Source organism: Ranitomeya imitator, chromosome 9, assembly GCF_032444005.1.
Source record: "Ranitomeya imitator isolate aRanImi1 chromosome 9, aRanImi1.pri, whole genome shotgun sequence".
NCBI lineage: Eukaryota > Metazoa > Chordata > Amphibia > Anura > Dendrobatidae > Ranitomeya > Ranitomeya imitator.
The window spans coordinates 69841325-69863799 of NC_091290.1; positions in this window are offsets into that span (position 1 = coordinate 69841325).

Consider the following 22475-nt stretch of genomic DNA (forward strand, 5'->3'; position numbering starts at 1 on the left):
CTGTCAGAAACGATGTTCTCCGGAATGCCATGTAAACGAACCACATGCTGGAAAAACAATGGCACCAAATCAGAGGAGGAAGGCAATTTAGACAAGGGTACCAAATGGACCATCTTAGAGAAGCGATCACAAACCACCCAAATGACCGACATCTTTTGAGAGACGGGGAGATCCGAAATAAAATCCATAGAGATATGTGTCCAGGGCCTCTTCGGGACCGGCAAGGGCAAAAGCAACCCACTGGCACGAGAACAGCAGGGCTTAGCCAGAGCACAAATCCCACAAGACTGCACAAACGAACACACATTCCGCGACAGAGACGGCCACCAAAAGGATCTAGCCACCAAATCTCTGGTACCAAAGATTCCAGGATGACCAGCCAACACCGAACAATGAACCTCAGAGATAACTCTACTCGTCCATTTATCAGGGACAAACAGTTCCTCCGCTGGGCAACGGTCAGGTCTATTAGCCTGAAATTTTTGCAGCACCCGCCGCAAATCAGGGAAGATGGCAGACAAAATTACTCCCTCTTTGAGAATACCCGCCGGTTCAGGCAAACCCGGAGAGTCGGGCACAAAACTCCTAGACAGGGCATCCGCCTTCACATTCTTAGAGCCCGGAAGGTACGAAACCACAAAGTCAAAACGGGAGAAAAACAGCGACCAACGAGCCTGTCTAGGATTCAACCGTTTGGCAGACTCGAGATAAGTCAAGTTCTTGTGATCAGTCAAGACCACCACGCGATGCTTAGCTCCTTCAAGCCAATGACGCCACTCCTCGAATGCCCACTTCATGGCCAACAACTCTCGATTGCCAAGATCATAATTACGCTCAGGAGGCGAAAACTTCCTGGAAAAGAAGGCACATGGTTTCATCACCGAGCCATCAGAACTTCTCTGTGACAAAACAGCCCCTGCTCCAATCTCAGAAGCATCAACCTCGACCTGGAATGGGAGCGAAACATCTGGCTGGCACAACACAGGGGCAGAAGAAAAACGACGCTTCAACTCCTGAAAAGCTTCTACAGCAGCAGAAGACCAATTGACCACATCAGCACCCTTCTTGGTTAAATCAGTCAACGGTTTAACAATACTAGAAAAATTATTGATGAAGCGACGATAAAAATTAGCAAAGCCCAGGAACTTTTGCAGACTCTTCAGAGATGTCGGCTGAGTCCAATCATAAATGGCCCGAACTTTAACAGGGTCCATCTCGATAGTAGAAGGGGAAAAAATGAAACCCAAAAATGAAACCTTCTGAACACCAAAGAGACACTTTGACCCCTTCACAAACAAAGAATTAGCACGCAGGATCGGGAACACAATTCTGACCTGCTTCACGTGAGACTCCCAATCATCCGAGAAGACCAAAATATCATCCAAGTATACAATCAGGAATTTATCCAGGTACTCTCGGAAGATGTCATGCATAAAGGACTGAAATACTGATGGAGCATTGGAAAGCCCGAATGGCATAACCAGGTACTCAAAATGGCCCTCGGGCGTATTAAATGCTGTTTTCCATTCATCGCCCTGTTTAATACGCACAAGATTATACGCACCATGAAGATCTATCTTGGTGAACCAACTAGCCCCCTTAATCCGAGCAAACAAATCAGACAGCAGCGGCAAGGGGTACTGAAATTTGACCATGATTTTATTTAGAAGGTGGTAATCAATACAAGGTCTCAACGAACCATCCTTCTTGGCCACAAAAAAGAACCCTGCTCCCAATGGCGACGATGATGGGCGAATATGACCCTTCTCCAAGGATTCCTTTACGTAACTCCGCATAGCGGCGTGCTCAGGCACAGACAAATTAAACAGTCGACCCTTAGGAAACTTACTACCAGGAATCAAATTGATAGCACAATCGCAATCCCTATGCGGAGGTAGGGCACTGGACTTGGACTCATCAAATACATCCCGGTAATCCGACAAGAACTCTGGGACCTCAGAAGGGGTGGATGATGAAATAGACAGAACTGGAACATCACCGTGTACCCCCTGACAACCCCAGCTGGACACAGACATAGATTTCCAATGCAATACTGGGTTATGGACTTCTAGCCATGGCAACCCCAACACGACCACATCATGCAGATTATGCAACACCAAAAAGCGAATATCCTCCTGATGCGCAGGAGCCATGCACATGGTCAGTTGGGTCCAGTACTGAGGCTTATTCTTGGCCAAAGGCGTAGCATCAATTCCTCTCAATGGAATAGGATACTGCAAGGGCTCCAAGTAAAACCCACAGCGCCTAGCAAAGTCCAAGTCCATCAAATTCAGGGCAGCGGCTGAATCCACAAATGCCATGACAGAATAGGATGACAAAGAGCAGATCAAGGTAACGGACAAAAGAAATTTCGACTGTACAGTACCAATGGTGGCAGACCTAGCGAACCGCTTAGTGCGCTTAGGACAAAGATATAGCATGAGTGGGATCACCACAACAAAAACACAGCCCATTCCGACATCTGTGTTCTTGCCGTTCAGCTCTGGTCAAAGTCCTATCACATTGCATAGGCTCAGGTTTATGCTCAGATAATACCGCCAAATGGTGCACATTTTTACGCTCACGTAAGCGTCGATCGATCTGAATGGCCAAAGACATAGACTCATTCAGACCAGCAGGCATAGGAAATCCCACCATGACATCCTTAAGGGCTTCAGAGAGACCCTTTCTGAAAATTGCTGCCAGCGCACATTCATTCCATTGAGTGAGCACAGACCACTTCCTAAACTTCTGACAATATATCTCTACCTCATCCTGACCCTGACACAGAGCCAGCAAATTTTTCTCTGCCTGATCCACTGAATTAGATTCATCATACAGTAATCCGAGCGCCAGAAAAAACGCATCAATATCGCATAATGCAGGATCTCCTGGCGCAAGGGAAAATGCCCAGTCTTGAGGGTCGCCACGTAATAAAGAAATAATGATCTTAACTTGTTGAACTGGGTCACCAGAGGAGCGGGGTTTCAAAGCCAGAAACAGTTTACAATTATTTTTGAAATTCAGAAACTTAGCTCTATCTCCAGAAAATAAATCAGGAATAGGAATTCTAGGTTCTAGCATAGATTTCTGAACCATAATGTCTTGAATTTTTTGTACTCTTGCAGTGAGATTATCCACACAAGAAGACAGACCTTTAATGTCCATCACTAAACCTGTGTCCTGAACCACCCAAATGTCTAGGGGAAAAGAAAGACAAAACACAGTGCAGAGAAAAAAAATGGTCTCAGAACTTCTCTTTTCCCTCTATTGAGAAGCATTAGTACTTTGGGCCTCCAGTACTGTTATGAACTGGTGATTCAGAAACACAATGGACCTGGTGGTTAAGAGCACACAAAGTGACCTGATAGTTACGAATAACATAGGACGAGCTCTGAGACGTGGGAACTCTGCTGACCGCAATCCCTAATCCTATCACACCACACTAGAGGTAGCCGTGGAGTGCTCCTGACCAGACCTAGGCGCCTCGGGCACAGCCTGAGAAACTAGCTAGCCCTGAAGATAGAAAAATAAGCCTACCTTACCTCAGAGAAATTCCCCAAAGAAAAGGCAGCCCCCCACATATAATGACTGTGAGTAAAGATGAAAATACAAACACAGAGATGAAATAGGTTTTAGCAAAGTGAGGCCCGACTTACTGAATAGACCGTGGATAGTAAAGATAGCTTTGCGGTCAGCACAAAAACCTACAAACAACCACGCAGAGGGCGCAAAAAGACCCTCCGTACCGACTAATGGCACAGAGGTGCTCCCTCTGCGTCCCAGAGCTTCCAGCAAGCAAGAAAAACCAATATAGCAAGCTGGACAGAAAAAATAGCAAACAAAAGTAACACAAGCAAAACTTAGCTTATGCAGGGCAGACAGGCCACAAGACGATCCAGGAGAGAGCAAGACCAATATTGGAACATTGGCTGGAGGCAAGGAACAAAGAACTAGGTGGAGTTAAATAGAGCAGCACCTAACGACTTAACCTCGTCACCTGAGGAAGGAAACTCAGAAGCCGCAGACCCACTCACATCCACCAGAGGAGGCTCATAGACAGAACCAGCCGAAGTACCACTCATGACCACAGGAGGGAGCTTGACCACAGAATTCACAACACTTGAGGACTTGAGTTGGGGAACACTGCAGTATATCATGAGTGCTTTGAAAGGTGACATCTACTATATAATTGTCTAAGGGTTACTTCCGTCTTTCTGTCTGTCTTTCTGTCTGTCTTTCTGTCATGGATATTCATTGGTCGCGGCCTCTGTCTGTTATGGAATCCAAGTCGCTGATTTGTCGTGGCAAAACAGCCACGACCAATCAGCGACGAGCACAGTCCGGCGGCAACATGGCCGTTCCTTCCTCCCCTCCAGTCAGCGCTCACACAGGGTTAATGGAAGCGTTGACCGCGGTGTAACGCACTCGGTTAACGCTGCTATTAACCCTGTGTGACCAAGTTTTTACTATTGATGTGGCCTATGCAGCATCAATAGTAAAAAGATCTAATGTTAAAAATAATAAAAAAAATAAAAAATAGTTATATACTCACCTTCCGGCGCCTTTCCCGCTCCTCGCGACGCCCCGGTGACCGCGCCATGCATTGCAGTCTCGCGAGATGATGACGTAGCGGTCTCGCGAAACCAATACTTCATCATCTCACGAGACCGCAATGTACTCTTCAGACCGGAGCGCGCGAGGAGCGTCGGTAACTGCTTCGATCTGGGGGCCAACGGAGGGTGAGTATATACCTATTTTTTATTTTAATTCTTTTTTTTAACAGGGATATGGTGCCCACATTGCTATATACTGCGTGGGCTGTGCAATATATTACATCGGCTGGGCAATATACTACATGGGCTGGGCAATATACTACAAGGGCTGTGCTATATACTATGTGGGCTGTGCAATATACGCTGTGCAATGTACTGCGCGGGCTGTGCAATGTACTATGCGGGCTGTGCAATGTACTGCGTGGCTGTGCAATGTACTGCACGGGCTGTGCACTGTACTGCGCGGGCTGTGCAATATAGTACGCGGGCTGTGCAAAATAGTACACGGGCTGTGCAAAATAGTACGTGGGCTGTGCAATATAGTACATGGGCTTTGCAATATAGTACGCGGGATGTGCAATATAGTACGCAGGCTGGGCAATGTACTGCGCAGGCTGTGCAATATACTGCGTGACTGGGCAATATACTACGTGACTGGGCAATATACTACGTGACTGGGCAATATAGTATGTGACTGGGCAATATACTACATGACTGGGCAATATACTACGTGACTGGGCAATATACTATGTGACTGGGCAATATACTATGTGGCTGGGCAATATACTACGTGACTGGGCAATATACTACGTGACTGGGCAATATACTACGTGACTGGGCAATATAATACGTGACTGGGCAATATACTACGTGACTGGGCAATATACTACGTGACTGGGCAATATACTATGTGGCTGGGCAATATACTACGTGACTGGACAATATAGTACGTGACTAGGCAATATACTACGTAGTTGGGCAATATACTACGTGGGCTGGGCAATATACTACGTGGACATGCATATTCTAGAATACCCGATGCATTAGAATAGGGCCACCATCTAGTAAATCAATAACCACCTGAAAATGTCAACTCTGTAATTTATCTTATCAGAAAGTCTGCTTCTTTCTCTGCTAAAATTCATCAGTCATTATCAAAATCCTCAAGTGTGAGACAAAATATGTATTCAGTGAAGTCAGGCTTTCCCATTACTGAAATAGGAGATGGCAGCTGAAAAAATGAAAAATGTTGACCTAAGTCTACATAATATTGTAGAAAAAGGTAACTCTTAATTTTCACATTCCAATGGTAAAGAAATACTTAAAACACTTGTGGGGTAAAAATGGTGACTAAACTCCTACAGGAAAGATATATATCTTGGTACCGTGTTAGCCAGTAGATAGAAAAATATTTAGAATTGAGAGTCCTCAGTGGTTAATACCTTTTAATGGCTAACTGAAAAGATGGTAACAAATTGCAAGCATTCGAGACTACTCGCAAGGCACTGTATGAAACTGATGAAATTATCACCTGTTTTGTATAACTAATTACTCATATGCCTTGATTAAAATCCTACAATCCTTCAGCCCATTCTATTGCAGAAAGACCTTTATTTATACTGACTTGCATTTTTTGATCAAAGAGTGCAAAAGCCATTCAACCATCTCCAGGGCTCAGCATCCTTATCTAAGAAAAATATTTAGAATTGAGAGTCCTCGGTGGTTGATACCTTTTAATGGCCAACTGAAAAGATGGTAACAAATTGCAAGCTTTCGAGACTACACAGGTCTCTTCATCAGGCATAGACTAAAAGAAATTCTGGAGAATCACATATTTATGCACAACACATCACAGAAAAAAAAAAACATGGATAAGACAGGTGACATGAAGCAGAATTACCATGAGTGTTTAGCAGTTATGTCCATCTTATTGGACCAGTTCTTAGATAAGGAATGTTTTATTGTCCTCTGATTGGGGTCTGGTTCTGTTGTGATGACCCCACATGGTCTGAGGGGCAGATTCCTCAGTTTCTTAGTTGATGTAAAAAGACATAAATCCATGCGACCTATTCATACCTGCCTATCCTACCTGGTATCTTGTAGTCCTGAGAATTCCTGTGAATTGGGGATCTTTATCTTGTCTGTGGTCATTATAAATGGACAGGTTTTACATTTTTTCTGGTTGCAAGGAAAGGTTCCTGCAGCTGTTGGAGAGGACAGGGAGCTCTTAACAATGATGCTTCTTAGATTTGGGGGCTGCCTAAAACACAGTAGTGGGGGGTCTGGAAAAATGGATTGTAATCAGGCATCTTTTTGCAGTAAAGGTTGTAATTTCCGTGCAGCTCCCCTTAGCACCTCCAGATTTGGATTGTAGGTAACTACTAGAGGCACCCGGTTATTTTCTTCTTTAGCTTTGTAATGTAGCAGGTGATTCCTTGATATTCTGGTGGCTCTTGTAATCTGGTTTTCATTTGTTCTTGGATGGTAGCCCTGATTCAAAAAGGTCTTTCTGAGGTGTTCATCCCTATCCATTGGGTTGGAACATATACAATTGTATCTGATGGCTTGGCTGTAGACAATAGAGTTTTTTATGTGTTTTGGATGGAAACTGTCCCATTTAAGGTATGTTGGACGGTCGATTGGCTTCTGATACAGGGATGTCTCTATTTTATTGTTCTGCAGCTTAATGATGGTGTCCAAAAAGTTAATTTCAGTACAGGAGTAGTTGAGTGTCAAGTTGATGGTGGGATGAAATTGATTAAACTGTTCATGGAATGTCTTTACCTGTGGCTCAGTCTCCGTCCAGATGATTAAAATGTCATCAATGTAGCGGTAGTACGCCAGAGGCCTGATGGGACACGAGGACAAAAAGTCGCTTTCAAGCTTGGCCTCAAAAAGATTTGCATACTGTGGGGCCATTTTACTTCCCATTGCTGTGCCAGTCTCCTGTAGATAGATCTTGTCAAATTCAAAGTAATTGTGGGTGAGGATGAATTTTATAAGTTTCACCTTTAACAACATGTTTGTATATAATTTTCTTGCTAATCTCCTGAGACATTGCTTTCCTTCACTTCCTCTGGTCCATGTTGAGTGTGATAGACACCCTGTCACCAAACAGCACAGTGAGTATCTGTAGCCCTATATACAGGCCCACTCACTGATTATAAGACTGTAGACACCTGTGATGCTAATTAGTGGACACATCTTGATTTAATATGTCCCTTTTGTCACAATATTTTCAGGGGTACCATCATTTCTGTCCAGGCCTATTTCATGAGTTTTATTTTTTTTTAATTCTGCTGAAGCATGGTTGAAAAGCAATGTCTGACTGTCATTTGTTAATTTTCATAGATATTGTATTTATTATTACTTTTGTCAGATTCAAGTTATTATGTGACCATTGTGGGTTTTTCTGGAAAGACTTCATTTACTACTGTGTCAACAGCGACTTCCTCCTGATATCTAAAAAGTGACATTTTGCCTGCATTATAATAGCGGTCAGTGTCCAATCAACAATCGTTACCACAGGTGAATGGGAGGGTGTCGGTTATGTTCCTTTTCGTCATTGGTCTCCATCCATATATAAACCCTATCTGGCCAGTACCCAACCACCCCTGGATGAAGCATTTCAGTGCGAAACGCGTGTCGGGTGTGGTGGGCTCCTCTTGGTACGCTTCTTTGGTAAATATGCCTTATTTATTTTAATGCAGCTTTGTATACCTACATTTTATTGAAGGTTATTGTTGGATGTTGGTCTTGGATTCTTTTTGGCCTTCCTGGTACTAATACGGACATAGTTTATGCTAGTTAATTACTTTATTTATATTCAACCCCTTTTTTACCACTAGGTCTTTCTAGACTATGCATTAACCCACATGGGTTTTGAATTTTAAGGTGTCCTTGTTCGTACACGGAAGGTGAATTACTTTGTCACGGTATAATATTTAATATCCTGCCTATTACTGTTATTTATGGTATACTCTATCTGTTTTTGGGAGCGTTGCCCTGGAGGTCCCGCCATTGATCTCCTGTACTTGTGGTATTTGCCTTGTTTTTAATGGTTATATGTTTTTCAATAAAGATGTAATATTTTTTATTAGTACTTGGCCTTATGTGAAGGTTTGTTTTTTGGTTTTCATATGTGAACGGGGAGGTGAGGGCATTATACTTTGTGGGGACTGTAGGAACATCATACTGTGTGTGCGGAAGATAGTGGGAGCCATTATAGTTTGTGGAGAGCTATAGGGTCATTACACTTTGTAGAAGGCTGTGGGGATATTAGGCTAAATGGAGGGCTTTGGGGAATCATAATGTGTGTAGGGGGATTTGGGGGCATCATACTGTGTGGATGGCTGTGGGGGCACCATGCCCTGTGTGGGGAGCTGTGAGGAGACTATACTGTGTGTAGGGGAGTCTTGAGAGCATCATACTAGGTTTGTCGAGCTGTGGGAACATCATACTATGTCAGCGGGGAGGTGGGGGCATTATACTGTGTGGAGACTGTAGGAACATCACACTGTGTGTGTGGAAGATAGTGGGGGCTATTATAGTTTGTGGAGAGCAGTGGAGTCAACTCATTACACATTGTAGAAGGCTGTGGGGATATTAGGCTAAATGGAGGGCTTTAGGGAATCATACTGTGTGTATGGGGATTTGGGGGCATCATACTGTGTGGAAGTGACTGGGGGAATCATGCTATGTGGGGAACTGTGGGGATATCATACTGTGTGGGGGTATCATACTGTGTAGAGGGAACTGTTGATCATGGTAAACCTATACTTAGTGTATATACTTACATCTATATATCAGAATCAGTATGGTTTAGTGATTTTTAAAGCCTTATTAAAAGGCAGCAAATTCTATGGTCCTGGCAAGAATATGCCCTAATCTAAAATGTATTAGCAGTAATAGCTAGTAAGCAAACTTAATTCTGCTCAACAATAAAAAATAATTTTCTAATAATAATATTAATATTGAGCAAAATTAGGTTTAGCCTGTTGGTCAGGCCATCCACAACAATTATGGAAATGAGGCAGTGCTGCAGTTTTTTGCTTAAATCGGGGCTACTGTGCAGGGAAAATGCAAGAAACGCAGTGTTACAGCAGAGCTTCATCCCCTTCATTGTCAGGATCAAGTAGTGTTATATCACAGCAATACTAGTTGGATTTGACCAGCAGTTGCAGGACGTTGAGGTTTCGGGATTTGATATACCACTTTCAAGGATGTTGTCAAGATAAGTCCGCACTTTTCTCAAGATGATGTCTGGGAACCATAATCTCACACTCATCATGTTCTACTGTAGTCTTTGTGATTGACAGGTCAACTTAAATGTATTATCAGGCAGCTAAATAAAAGTTGATACCTGTTTTTAGAAACATGCACGTCTCTTAGCAAAAGTTACAAGGTCTTCTCCCAATGCTTCTGAGGAATTCTACAGCACTTGAGATACATTTACTTATAAAACTACTGCTAATGTGAAACCTAGCCAAGTATGAGCTGCGAAGAACTGTAGGAGTATATTCACAGACTAGTTGAGCCAATTGGTTTCCTTTATCTCCTATGTTTCTCTATTTGAAGAACCATTATCAGAGATGCGGGACAGAATAATAAGATCCTTATGCCCTTTCAGCACTTAAAGAGGTTTGTAAGTAAAGTTCATTTGTTTCGAGCTTCATGCAAGTTGGAAAGTTGAAAAAAAAATGCTCTTTGTTTGACTATGAGTCACCTTTGAAATTTCCGAGCTATGAATCAGATGACCTGTCTCCGGCAGCAAAACTATGTTTAGAAATGTTTAGCAGAGCGGCTATGATAATGGACCCCTGTACACAGTTCTTTGATCAAGTATGCTCCATAACAAACAGTAGCATCCAGCTCTCCAATATGGAGTATTAGTGTGTTGTGAAACCCAGCCAGGCACAGCAGTCACAGGTGATTGTGATGACAGCATCAGAGATATAAGCAGAAGACCAGCTGAGTTTACTGATGGCTGACGTACAAACTCGGCTGTGCCAACAAAACATTTTGGGGCCTCATGCCAGAATTAGAACAACAAGGAAATCTCCTGGGGACATGTTTGATCCGTTGTATTTATAATGAGCTGGCAGATGAGTGCACTTGTTATAATTGTAAAAAAAATATAATAATACCCAGAGTTAAATGCAGGAATAGTGATTGATTTTGACATCCAGTGTATTGAATGTCTTTGTAAGGGAAAGTTAAAAAGTGCTGAAAGAAGAGAGGAATTATGTAAAGTACAAATCTTGTTTTGCAGACACAATGTAAAGTCTCATCATGTTTCATTCACATTTTTTTAACTCTTTCTTTTTTGTACAATTTTTTTTTAAATTAAGACATACTAAAGACCATGAAAGCAGAAGGTTATAAAGATAAAACCAGGGAATCAATATATTGTATAAAGTGTTAACTGGGTTAACTGCAGTAGCATAAAATAGAAAAATTAAGACTGTCATCAGAAAATACTAAGGGAAGACAGCCAATAGCTACACTAGGGAAGAGTCATCAGAGAATACCTAGAGGATACAGCCAATAGCTATAGTAGGGAAGAGTCATCAGAGAATACATAGAGAATACAGCCAATAGCAACAGTAGGGAAGAGTCATCAGAGAATACATAGAGAATACAGCCAATAACTACAGTAAGGAAGAGTCATCAGAGAATACCTAGAGGATGCAGCCAATAGCTATAGTAGGGAAGAGTCATCAGAGAATACATAGAGAATACAGCCAATAACTACAGTAAGGAAGAGTCATCAGAGAATACATAGAGAATACAGCCAATAGCTACAGTAGGGAAGAGTCATCAGAGAATACATAGAGAATACAGCCAATAGCTACAGTAGGGAAGAGTCATCAGAGAATACATAGAGAATACAGCCAATAGCTACAGTAGGGAAGAGTCATCAGAGAATACATAGAGAATACAGCCAATAGCTACAGTAGGGAAGAGTCATCAGAGAATACATAGAGAATACAGCCAATAGCTACAGTAGGGAAGAGTCATCAGAGAATACATAGAGAATACAGCCAATAGCAACAGTAGGGAAGAGTCATCAGAGAATACATAGAGAATACAGCCAATAGCTATAGTAGGGAAGAGTCATCAGAGAATACATAGAGAAGACAGTCAATAGCTACAGTAGGGAAGAGCCATCAAAGTATACTTAGAGAAGACAGCCAAGAGCTACAGTAAGGAAGAGTCAACAGAAAATACCTAGAGAAGACAGCCAATAACTGCAGTAAGGAAGACTCATTAGAAAATACCAAGGGAAGTCAGCCAATAGCTACAGTAGGTAAGAGTCATCAGATAATACCTAGAGAAGACAGCCGATAGCTACAGTAAGGAAGAGTCATCAGAAAATACCAAGGGAGGCAAGAAAATATCTACAGTAGGGAAGAGTCATCAGAGAATACCTAGGGAAGACAGCTTAATAGCTACAGTAGGGAACAGTCATCAGAGAATACCTAGACAGCCAATATCTACAATAGGGATGAGTCATCAGAGAATACCAAGACAGCCAATACCTAAGTAGGGAAGAGTCATCAGAGTATACTAGGGAAGACAGATAATACCAACAGTAGAGAAGAGTCATCACAGAATTCTAAGGAAGACAGCCAATACCTACAGTAGGTAAGTGTCATAAGAGAAAACCTCGGGAAGAAAGCCAATGCCTACAGTAGGTAGGAGTCATCAGAGAATACCGTGGGAAGACAGCCCATACCTACAGTAGGTGAGAGTCATCAGAGAAAACTTCAGGAAAACAGCCAATACCTATAGTAGGTAAGAGTCATCAGAGAATACCTTGGGAAGACAGCCAATACCTACAGTAGGGAATAGTCATCAGAGAATACAGAGGGAAACATCTAATAGCTGCAGTAGGGAAGAGTCATCAAAGAATACCTAGGTATGACAGCCAATAGCTACAGTAGTAAAAGTCATCAGAGAATACCAATTGAAGACAGCTAATAGCTACAGTAGGGAAAAGTAATCAGCGACTTCCAAGGGAAGACAGCCAATAGCTACAGTAGGAAAGAGTCATCAGAGAATAACAAGGGAAGACAGCCAATAGCTACAGTAGAGAAGAGTCATCAGAGAATAATAAGGGAAGACAACCAATACCAATATCTACAGTAGGGAAGAGTCATCGGAGAATATCTAAAGAAGACAGCCAATACCTACAGTAGGGAAGAGGCATCAAAGAATTCCTAGGGAAGACAGCCAATAGCTACAGTAGGAAAGAGTGATCAAAGAATACCTAAGGAAGACAAACAATCGATACAATAGGGAAGAGTCATCAAGAAATGCTGAACCTCGAAGCCAAATATAAAACACTAGATGGTGGCCCGATTTTAATGCATCGGGTATTCTAGAATATCTATGTAGTTTATTTATGAAGTTTTCAGAATAATGCAATTTATACACAGGATTCGGCTGGCCGGGCGCTACCAATTAGCAAAGCGTGGTTCAAATTCCGCACCAATTCGTGGCCGGACTGTGCCTGTCACTGATTGGTCATGCCCGGCCCGAACAATCAGTGAAGCTAGGGCCTGCTCCAGGTTTTCGAGGGCCCCAGGCAAAAGAGTCTCAGTGGACCCCCCTCTAACACATACCACGATTCATGATGCACAGATACAGCAGAGAAATATAGCACAGCCAAGTAGCATACAGCCCACGTAGTATATAACAGCCCACGTAGTATATAACACAGCCCACGTAGTATATTGCCCAGCCACGTAGTATATAGCACAGCCCCCATAGTATATAGCACAAACACGTAGTATATTGCCCAGCCACGTAATATATTGCCCAGCCACGTAATATATTGCACAGCCACATAGTATATAGCACAGAGACGTAGTATATAGCACAGAGACGTAGTATATAGCACAGAGACGTAGTATATAACACAGCCCATGCAGTATATAACACAGGCCACGTAGTATAGAGCACAGCGATGTAGTATATTGCACAGCCACGTAATATATACCACAGCCACGTAGTATATAGCACAGAGATGTAGTATATAGCACAGCCCATGCAGTATATAACACAGCGCACGTAGTATATTGCCCAGCCACTTAATATATTGCACAGCCACGTAATATATTGCACAGCCACGTAGTATATAACACAGCCCATGCAGTATATAACACAGCTAATGCAGTATATAACACAGCCCACGTAGTATATAGCAATGTGGGCACAATATCCCTGTTAAAAAAAAGAATTAAAATAAAAAATAGCTATATACTCACCTTCTGTCGGCCCCTGGATCCAGGTGAGGTGTTTACCGATGCTCTTCGCGATGCTCCGGTCCCAAGAATGCATTGCAGTCTCGCAAGACCGCAATGCATGGACCAGAGCATCGCGAGGAGCAGTGGAAAAGGCGACGGAAGGTGAGAATATAATGATTTTTTATTTGGTTTAATTATTTTTAACATTAGTTCTTTTTACTATTGATGCTGCATAGGCATCAATAGTAAAAAGTTGGTCACACAGGGTTAATAGCAGCGTTAACGGACTGCGTTACACCGCGGCATAACGCGGTGTAACGCAGCCATTAATCCTGTGTGAGCGCTGACTGGAGGGGGCACTAACAGAGAGTAGGAAGGGGCGAATTCGCGGTCCAGACTGTGCCCGTCGCTGATTTGTCGCAGCCTCCGGGCCGCGAACATACAGCGACGCGGGATTTCCGTGACAGACAAACAAACAGACGGAAGTGACCCTTAGACGATTATATAGTAGATGTGAACTCTAATGACCGAAGCCCAACATGACAAAAAAAGGTAGGGTTGAAGACGGGACACAAGTAGAGGTAAGCTGTAGGGAGAGTCAGTCTAACATTGGGCAGTGCCTTTTCTGGTACCTTCTGTTAGTTCTTTTTGTTAGAAATTCTCAGCATCATACAAGATAGTGCCTAAATACCAGTGCCTTATAATGGTCACTGAAAAACCACAGTGCCTGTATAGCAGTGTCACAACACTTTCACACATACTAGTTCCAGAACACAGTGATCACAAAATAGCTCCATGCAACAATTCTTGCTCGCCTATTAAAGGAAATTTGTCAGCAGGTTTTTACTATCTCATCTGAGAGAAGCCTGACATAGAAAAACAGAAGCTGAATCCAACGATATACCACTTAGTTTACCGAGTCCATCACTGTTGTCTTCCCCATATATCTGGAACCGGATCTGAGTCAGGGCCCAGAAGCCCTTTGGGATTGCTGATAAAGAATGGGGTTCTGAGGGGTTAACCCAGTGGTCCCCAACTCCAGGCCTCAAGGGCCGCCAACAGTGCAGGTTTTCAGGATTTCCTTAGTATTGCACAGGGGTTGGAATCATCACCTGTGCAGATGATCACATTACCACCGATGCAATACTAAAGAAATCCTGAAAACCTGCACTGTTGGCGGCCCTCGAGGCCTGGAGTTGGGGACCACTGGGTTAACCTGTCTTGCAATTCTGTTCTTGTACCCTACATCCTGAATTGGTTTTCAGTACCATCTCTGTACTGATGACACCCAATTATACACATCATCTTCTGATATCATCCCTGTATCACTACAAAATACCAGTGATTGTCTTCCCACTGTCTCTAACATTATGTCCTCCCAATTTCTGAAATCGAGTCTGTCAAAAACTGAACTCCTTGTGTTTCCTCCATCTTCTAACCTTCCCAAACCAAATAATGCCATTTCGGTGAGTGGTTCTACCATTTCTCCCCTGCAGAATACTCGCTGTCTTGGGGTCATATTTAAGTGACCTACACTTTAAAATAATCTCTAGAATTTGACCTTTTCTTACCCTTGACTCTGAGAAAAATCTTTACTGTTGCTCTTATTCATTCTCTCTGGATTATTGTAACTCTCTAGTAATCGGACTCCCTCTAACTAAACTCTCCCCTCTCCAATCTGTGCTGAATGCAGCAGCCAAGATCATATACTTCTCCAACCGCTACACTGATGCCTCTACCCTGGGCCATTCATTGTACTGGTTGCCCTTTTGTTATAGAGTCCAATACAAAGTTCTCTTTCTCATCCAAAAAGCACTCCATGGGTCAGTAACACTCTACATCTCCTCCCTTATCTCAGTCTACCACCCTATCTGTGATAAAAACTTGATTCCAGCTCACCTAGTAGCTCTATGCGCATCCACCTGGGGCTCAGACACTGGCCTCGTCCTTGACACACATCAAGGAAAGTAGAAAAAATTGGAGTCCAGCTCAACAGGACTGGATTTTTCTTTTCTTTTTCTTTTTCAAAACAAAATATAGTGCATACTGGGTCATGTTGACTATGTAAATTTTTCTTTTGTATGCACTATATTTTCTTTTGAAAAAGAAAAAGAAAAGGAAAATCCAGTCCTGTTGAGCCAGACTCCAATGTTAAATACTGATCAGATGCAAAGTACCTCTCAACGGAAGTCAATTCCAAATATGGTCAAATTGCAAAAAAGGGTAGTTCCACAATTTTTTTTTATTTTTTTTTTACCATATTCAATAAATGCTAAAACTGACCTGCCATTATGATTCTCCTGGTCATTACGAGTTTGCAGAGACCAAACAAGTATGTTTTTTTTATTTAAAGGGAACCTGTCAGCACGATTGTGCACAGTAACCTACACACAGTGTCATGTCAGTTCTGTTATACTGATTAAAATGATACCTTGGTTGATGAAATCCATCTTGTGGTTGTTGTTTAATCTTTATTTTGTTTTGTGTAATAATATGCTCATGCTCCGGGCGGCCTGTGGGGGTCTTCACGTGGTACTCTGATTAGATAGTTTGCATAATGAATACCGAAGAAATACTGAAGAAAAAAAATGGCCCCTCTCGTCCCGCTGTGTCCCGGCCGCATCTGCTTCCGAGGCCGCTCATTACCTTCCGGCGGTATTTACTGCACTCGGCAGTCTGTCTTTTTCCGGCAGTGTTCATGTGGTGATGTCACCACACGAACACTGCCGCAATAAGCTGAAGACTGCTGAGTGCAGTGAATACCGCCGGAAGGTAATGAGCGGCCTCGGAAGCAGATGCAGAGACAGCGGGATGAGAGGACGCGTCGCTGGAGAGGTAAGTATAATATGGATCGCCCCCAAGGGTTAGGGGATACTACTCGGTACCGGGTCCTTTGGTTCTCAAGGGGGATGTCACGGTGGCTGACCCGGTCCGTGGCCCTCGGGACGTCCGTGTTAACCCCTTCGCGACACGCGCCGTACTAGTACTGCGCTGCCGGCACTGCATTAGTGCCAGCAGCAGTACTAGTACGGCGCACTGATCACCGCGGTCTCACGCTGAGCGCCGCGGTGATCGGGTGCGGGTGTCAGCTGTATATGACAGCTGACACCCCGCAGCAATGCCCACGATCGGCGCTATCGCCGATCGCGGGCATTTAACCCCTCTGATGCCGCTGTCAGTAGTGACAGCAGCATAGAGGGGGATCGCGCAGGGACGGGGGCTCCCTGCGCTCTCCCACCGGAGCAACGCAATGAGATCGCGTTGCTCCGGTGACCCGGAAGGAGTCCCCGGATCCAAGATGGCCGCCGGACTCCTTCCGGGTCATGAAGTGACCTGGCTAGCCGGCGCCTGCTGAGAGCAGGCGCTGGAGAGCCAGCTAAGCAGCCTGTCAGATCGTTGATCTGACAGTGTGCTATGCACAGTGTCAGATCAAGGATCTGATCTAATACAGTGATGTCCCACCCTGGGACAATGTTAGAAAGTAAAAAAAAAAAAAATAGAATGTGTAAAAAAAAATAAAAAAAAATCCCCAAATTAATTCCCAATAAATCCATTTATTTATGTAAAAAAAAAAAAAAACAATAAATGTACACGTATTTGGTATCGCCGCGTCCGTAACGACCCGATCTATAAAACAATCCCACTAGTTAACCCCTTCAGTGAACACCGCAAAAAAAAAAAAAAAAAAAACAAGGCAAAAAACAACGCTTTATTATCATACAGGCGAACAAAAAGTGGAATAACACGCGATCAAAACGACGGATATAAATAACCATGGTACCGCTGAAAACGTCATCTTGTCCCGCAAAAAAAAAGCAGCCATACAGCATCATCAGCAGAAAAATAAAAAAGTTATAGCTCTCAGAATAATGCGATGCAAAAACAATTATTCTTTTATATAAAATAGTTTTTATTGTGTAAAAGCGCCAAAACATAAAAAAAATTACATAAATGAGGTATCGCTGTAATCGTACTGACCCGAAGAATAAAACTGCTTTATCCATTTTACCACACGTGGAACGGTATAAACGCCCCCCCTAAAAGAAATTCAGGAATTTCTGGTTTTTGTTCATTCCGCCTCCCAAAAATCGGAATAAAAAGCGATCAAAAAATGTCATCTGCCCGAAAATGTTACCAATAAAAACGACAACTCGTCCCGCAAAAAACAAGATCTCACATGACTCTGTGGGCCAAAATATGGATAAATTATAGCTCTCAAAATGTGGTGATGCAAAAACTATTTTTTGCAATAAAAAGCGTCTTTTAGTGTGTGACGGCTGCCAATCATAAAAATCCGCCAAAAAAACGCTATAAAAGTAAATCAAACCCCCCTTCATCACCCCCTTAGTTAGGGAAAAATAATGAAATGTAAAAAAATGTATTTATTTCCATTTTCCCATTAGTGCTAGGGTTAGGGCTAGGGTTAGGTTTAGGGTTAGGGCTAGGGCTAGGGTTAGGGCTAGGGTTAGGGCTAGGGTTAGGGCTAGGGCTAGGGTTAGGGTTAGGGTTAGGATTAGGGTTGGGGTTAGGGTTTCAGTTATAATTGGGTGTTTCCACTGTTTAGGCACATCAGGGGCTCTCCAAACGCGACATGGCGTCCGATCTCAATTCCAGCCAATTCTGCTTTGAAAAAGTAAAACAGGGCTCCTTCCCTTCCGAGTTCTCCTGTGTGCCCAAACAGTGGTTCCCCCCAACATATGGGGTATCAGCGTTCTCAGGACAAGTTGGACAACAACTTTTGGGGTCCAATTTGTCCTGTTACCCTTGGGAAAATAAAAACATAGGGGATAAAATATCATTTTCGTGGAAAAAAAAATATTTTTTATTTTCACGGCTCTGCGTTATAAACTGTAGTGAAACACTTGTTGGTTCAAAGCTCTCACAACACATCTAGATAAGTTCCTTTGGGGGTCTAGTTTCCAATATGGGGTCACTTGTGGGGGGTTTCTACTGTTTAGGTACATCAGGGGCTCTGCAAATGCAACATGACGCCTGCAGACCAATCCATCTAAGTCTGCATTTCAAATGGCGCTCCTTCCCTTCCGAGCTCTGCCGTGCACCCAAACAGTGGTTCCCCCCAACATATGGGGTATCAGCGTTCTCAGGACAAGTTGGACAACAACTTTTGGGGTCCAATTTGTCCTGTTACCCTTGGGAAAATAAAAACATAGGGGATAAAATATCATTTTCGTGGAAAAAAAAATATTTTTTATTTTCACGGCTCTGCGTTATAAACTGTAGTGAAACACTTGTTGGTTCAAAGCTCTCACAACACATCTAGATAAGTTCCTTGGGGGGTCTAGTTTCCAATATGGGGTCACTTGTGGTGGGTTTCTACTGTTTAGGTACATCAGGGGCTCTGCAAATGCAACATGACACCTGCAGTCCATTCCATCTAAGTCTGCATTTCAAACGGTGCTCCTTCCCTTCCGAGCTCTGCCATGCACTCAAACGGTGGTTCCCCCCACATGTGGGGTATCAGCATACTCAGGACAAATTGGACAATAACATTTGTGGTCCAATTTCTCCTGTTACCCTTGGGAAAAAAAAAATTGCGGGCTAAAACATCATTTTGTGGAAAGAAAAAATGATTTTTTAATTTTCACAATGCTACATTCTAAACTTTAGTGAAACAATTGGGGGTTAAAAGTGCTCACCACACATCTAGATAAGTTCCTTAGGGGGTCTTCTTTCCAAAATGGGGTCACCTGTGGGGGGTTTCCACTGTTAAGGCACGTCAGGGGCTCTCCAAATGCGACATGGCGTCCTTCCCTTCCGAGCTCTGCCATGCGCTCAAACAGTGGTTTATCCCCATATATGAAGTATTGACGTACTCAGGACAAATTGCACAACAACTTTTGGGGTACAATTTATCCTTTTACCCTTGGGAAAATAAAAAATTTGGGGCAAAAAGATCATTTTTTGTGAAAATTAATAAAAAAATTTTTTTTACGGCTCTACATTATAAACTTCTGTGAAGCACTTGGAGGTTCAAAGTGCTCACCACACATCTAGATTAGTTCCTTAGGGGGTCTACTTTCCAAAATGGTGTCACCTGTGGGGGTTTCCACTGTTTAGGCACATCAGGGGCTCTCCAATCGTGACATGGGCTCCGATCTCAATTCCAGCAAATCTTGCATTGAAAAGTCAAATAGCGCTCCTTCCCTTCCGAGCTCTGCCATGTGCCCAAACAGTGGTTTACCCCCACATATAAGGTATCGGCGTACTCAGGACAAATTGTACAACGACTTTTGTGGTCCAATTTCTCCTGTTACCCTTGGTAAAATGAAACAAATTGGACCTGAAGTAAAAATTTTGTGAAAAAAAAGTTAAATGTTCAATTTTTTTAAACATTCAAAAAATTCCTGTGAAGCACCTGAAGGGTTAATAAACTTTTTGAATGTGGTTTTGAGTACCTTGAGGTGTGCAGTTTTTAGAATGGTGTCACTTTAGGGCATTTTCTGTCATATAGACCCCTCAAAGTCACTTCAAGTGTGAGGTGGTCCGTAAAAAATGGTTTTGCAAATTTTGTTGCAAAAATGAGAAATCGCTGGTCAACTTTTAACCCTTATAACGTCCTAACAAAAAAATATTATGTTTCCAAAATTGTGCTGATGTAAAGCAGACATGTGGGAAATGTTGTTTATTAACTATATTATGTGATATAACTCTCTAATTTAAGGGCATAAAAGCTAAGTGTTTGAAAATTGCTAAATTTTCATAATTTCCGAAAAATTTTTGTTTTTTTCACAAATAAATGCAAGTCATATCGAAGAAGTTTTACCACTATCATGAAGTACAATATGTCATGAGAAAACAGTGTCAGAATCACCAGGATCCGTTGAAGAGTTATGACCTCATAAAGTGACAGTGGTCAGAATTGTAAAAATTGGCCCTGTCACTTAGGTGAAAACAGGCTTTGGGGTGAAGGGGTTAAAGGGGAAAGGTCTTTAAAGAGATAAAGTTTGTGTTCGTGACGCCACCTGTGGTATTCGGTCAGGATGGCCGACGATGCTTTAAGGAGTTCGCTGGGGTGATGTTATAATGTTTATTATTAATTTTATGTTTTAATAATCAGCCACCGTCAACCTGAACTGTAACATGGGTTTCCCATGGAAATCCGTGTTCAGGACCTTGTGACCGAACACTATGTGTTCGGTACGGTCCCGAACTTTACAGCTCTGTTTCGCCCATCCCAATTAGTAATTAAAAGGTATCATCCATTGAGGACTCTCAAATCTTAATATTCTTGAACAATTTTTTTTTCACAAATGTAATGTCCCTTATCATGCTCTGGGGTCTCTTCGGACCCCGGCTCATAATAAATGTAACATGTAAAAAATAAATCATTATATCATCAATAAATCATTACAACCTATACTCATCTCTTTGACTCCTCTGCTACTCACTGTGACACTTCCAGGCCTCGACGCATCTTCTGATCCCACGCTGGTCACTTCTACTAGTACTGTGCCGGACTTCCAGGGATCATGACGTCAAGGCGGGTTCTGCGCAGGAACACAGGTCAACAGCATCATGACCTGCACTGTGACCTTTCACACGATTGCTCATAACCTTCCTGGATGTCCAGCCTAGTGCGAGAGGGCTGAAGATTCCAATGCCATTATGGCTTAGAAAAATGGCGGCTGTGTTGAAGAGAGTTACATAAAAATCTGCGTTTTGGCAAATACAGATTTTTGTAAAATTCAAGTAGAATTCAATTCACTCTCATTTTTATTTTGCTTTTCTTTACTAAATGCAATAAATAGACAAAATGTATTAGTATTAATGACACAATGTACTCCGAATATTCTGGCTTTGTGTGTAAAACTCCTAATAGAAGCAGGGATGACTCCAAGTGCAGGAGTATTCTTCACCCCAACATAAATAGGTTTTCATCATTTTGGACAGTGGAAGGGGAAGTCTAAGGCAGATTATATTTATGGGGATTATGTTCTATAATATCTGAGGGAATGATAGTAAACGCAAGGGGTTCAGGAGCTGCGACCCCCATTTGGTAGCCTATAAACTTGCTTAATTGATACCATCAGGCTAGTGAATTGTTGTCCAAACACATAGCACAAACATGATTTCCATCATATGATTACATAATGCATTATGAGAATAGATGTGTTAGAATATGAATTGCATTTCTGATTGTATCTGGATGAACTATATCCGTCTTGTTTGCCCAGAGACTTGAAAATTTTGTATTCACATCTGTTCAGTCACAGTTCTCCTATTATTTTCTTCTACACAGATGTTAGTAGGACAATTGAGCTGAGTGTTGAGCCTGGTTTATGTGTCTCTGATGATAATCTTTAGCTAAAAAGGCTATGAGTTCTCTATGTAAAGACGATGATTGGTGTAATCCCTAATGTAAATGAGACCATAGCATCTTCAGATAGCAAACAGATGTTCTGCTCATTGGGTCATTACAGTCCCATTGTATAAATATTGACTAGTTTTCTTAAACTTTATGGTTTCATGTCTTTTACATAAATTTAATTACTGTAGTTCAAGCTGTAGAACAACCATGAAGGCCATTGAAAACGATGGTTCAGTAATGTCAGTGAAATATCGCACCTATGTATTTGTGGGCTGAAATCTAGGGCTACAGTCACACTTACATTCAAACATTCCAATCATTCCAATTTCAGGGACAGGC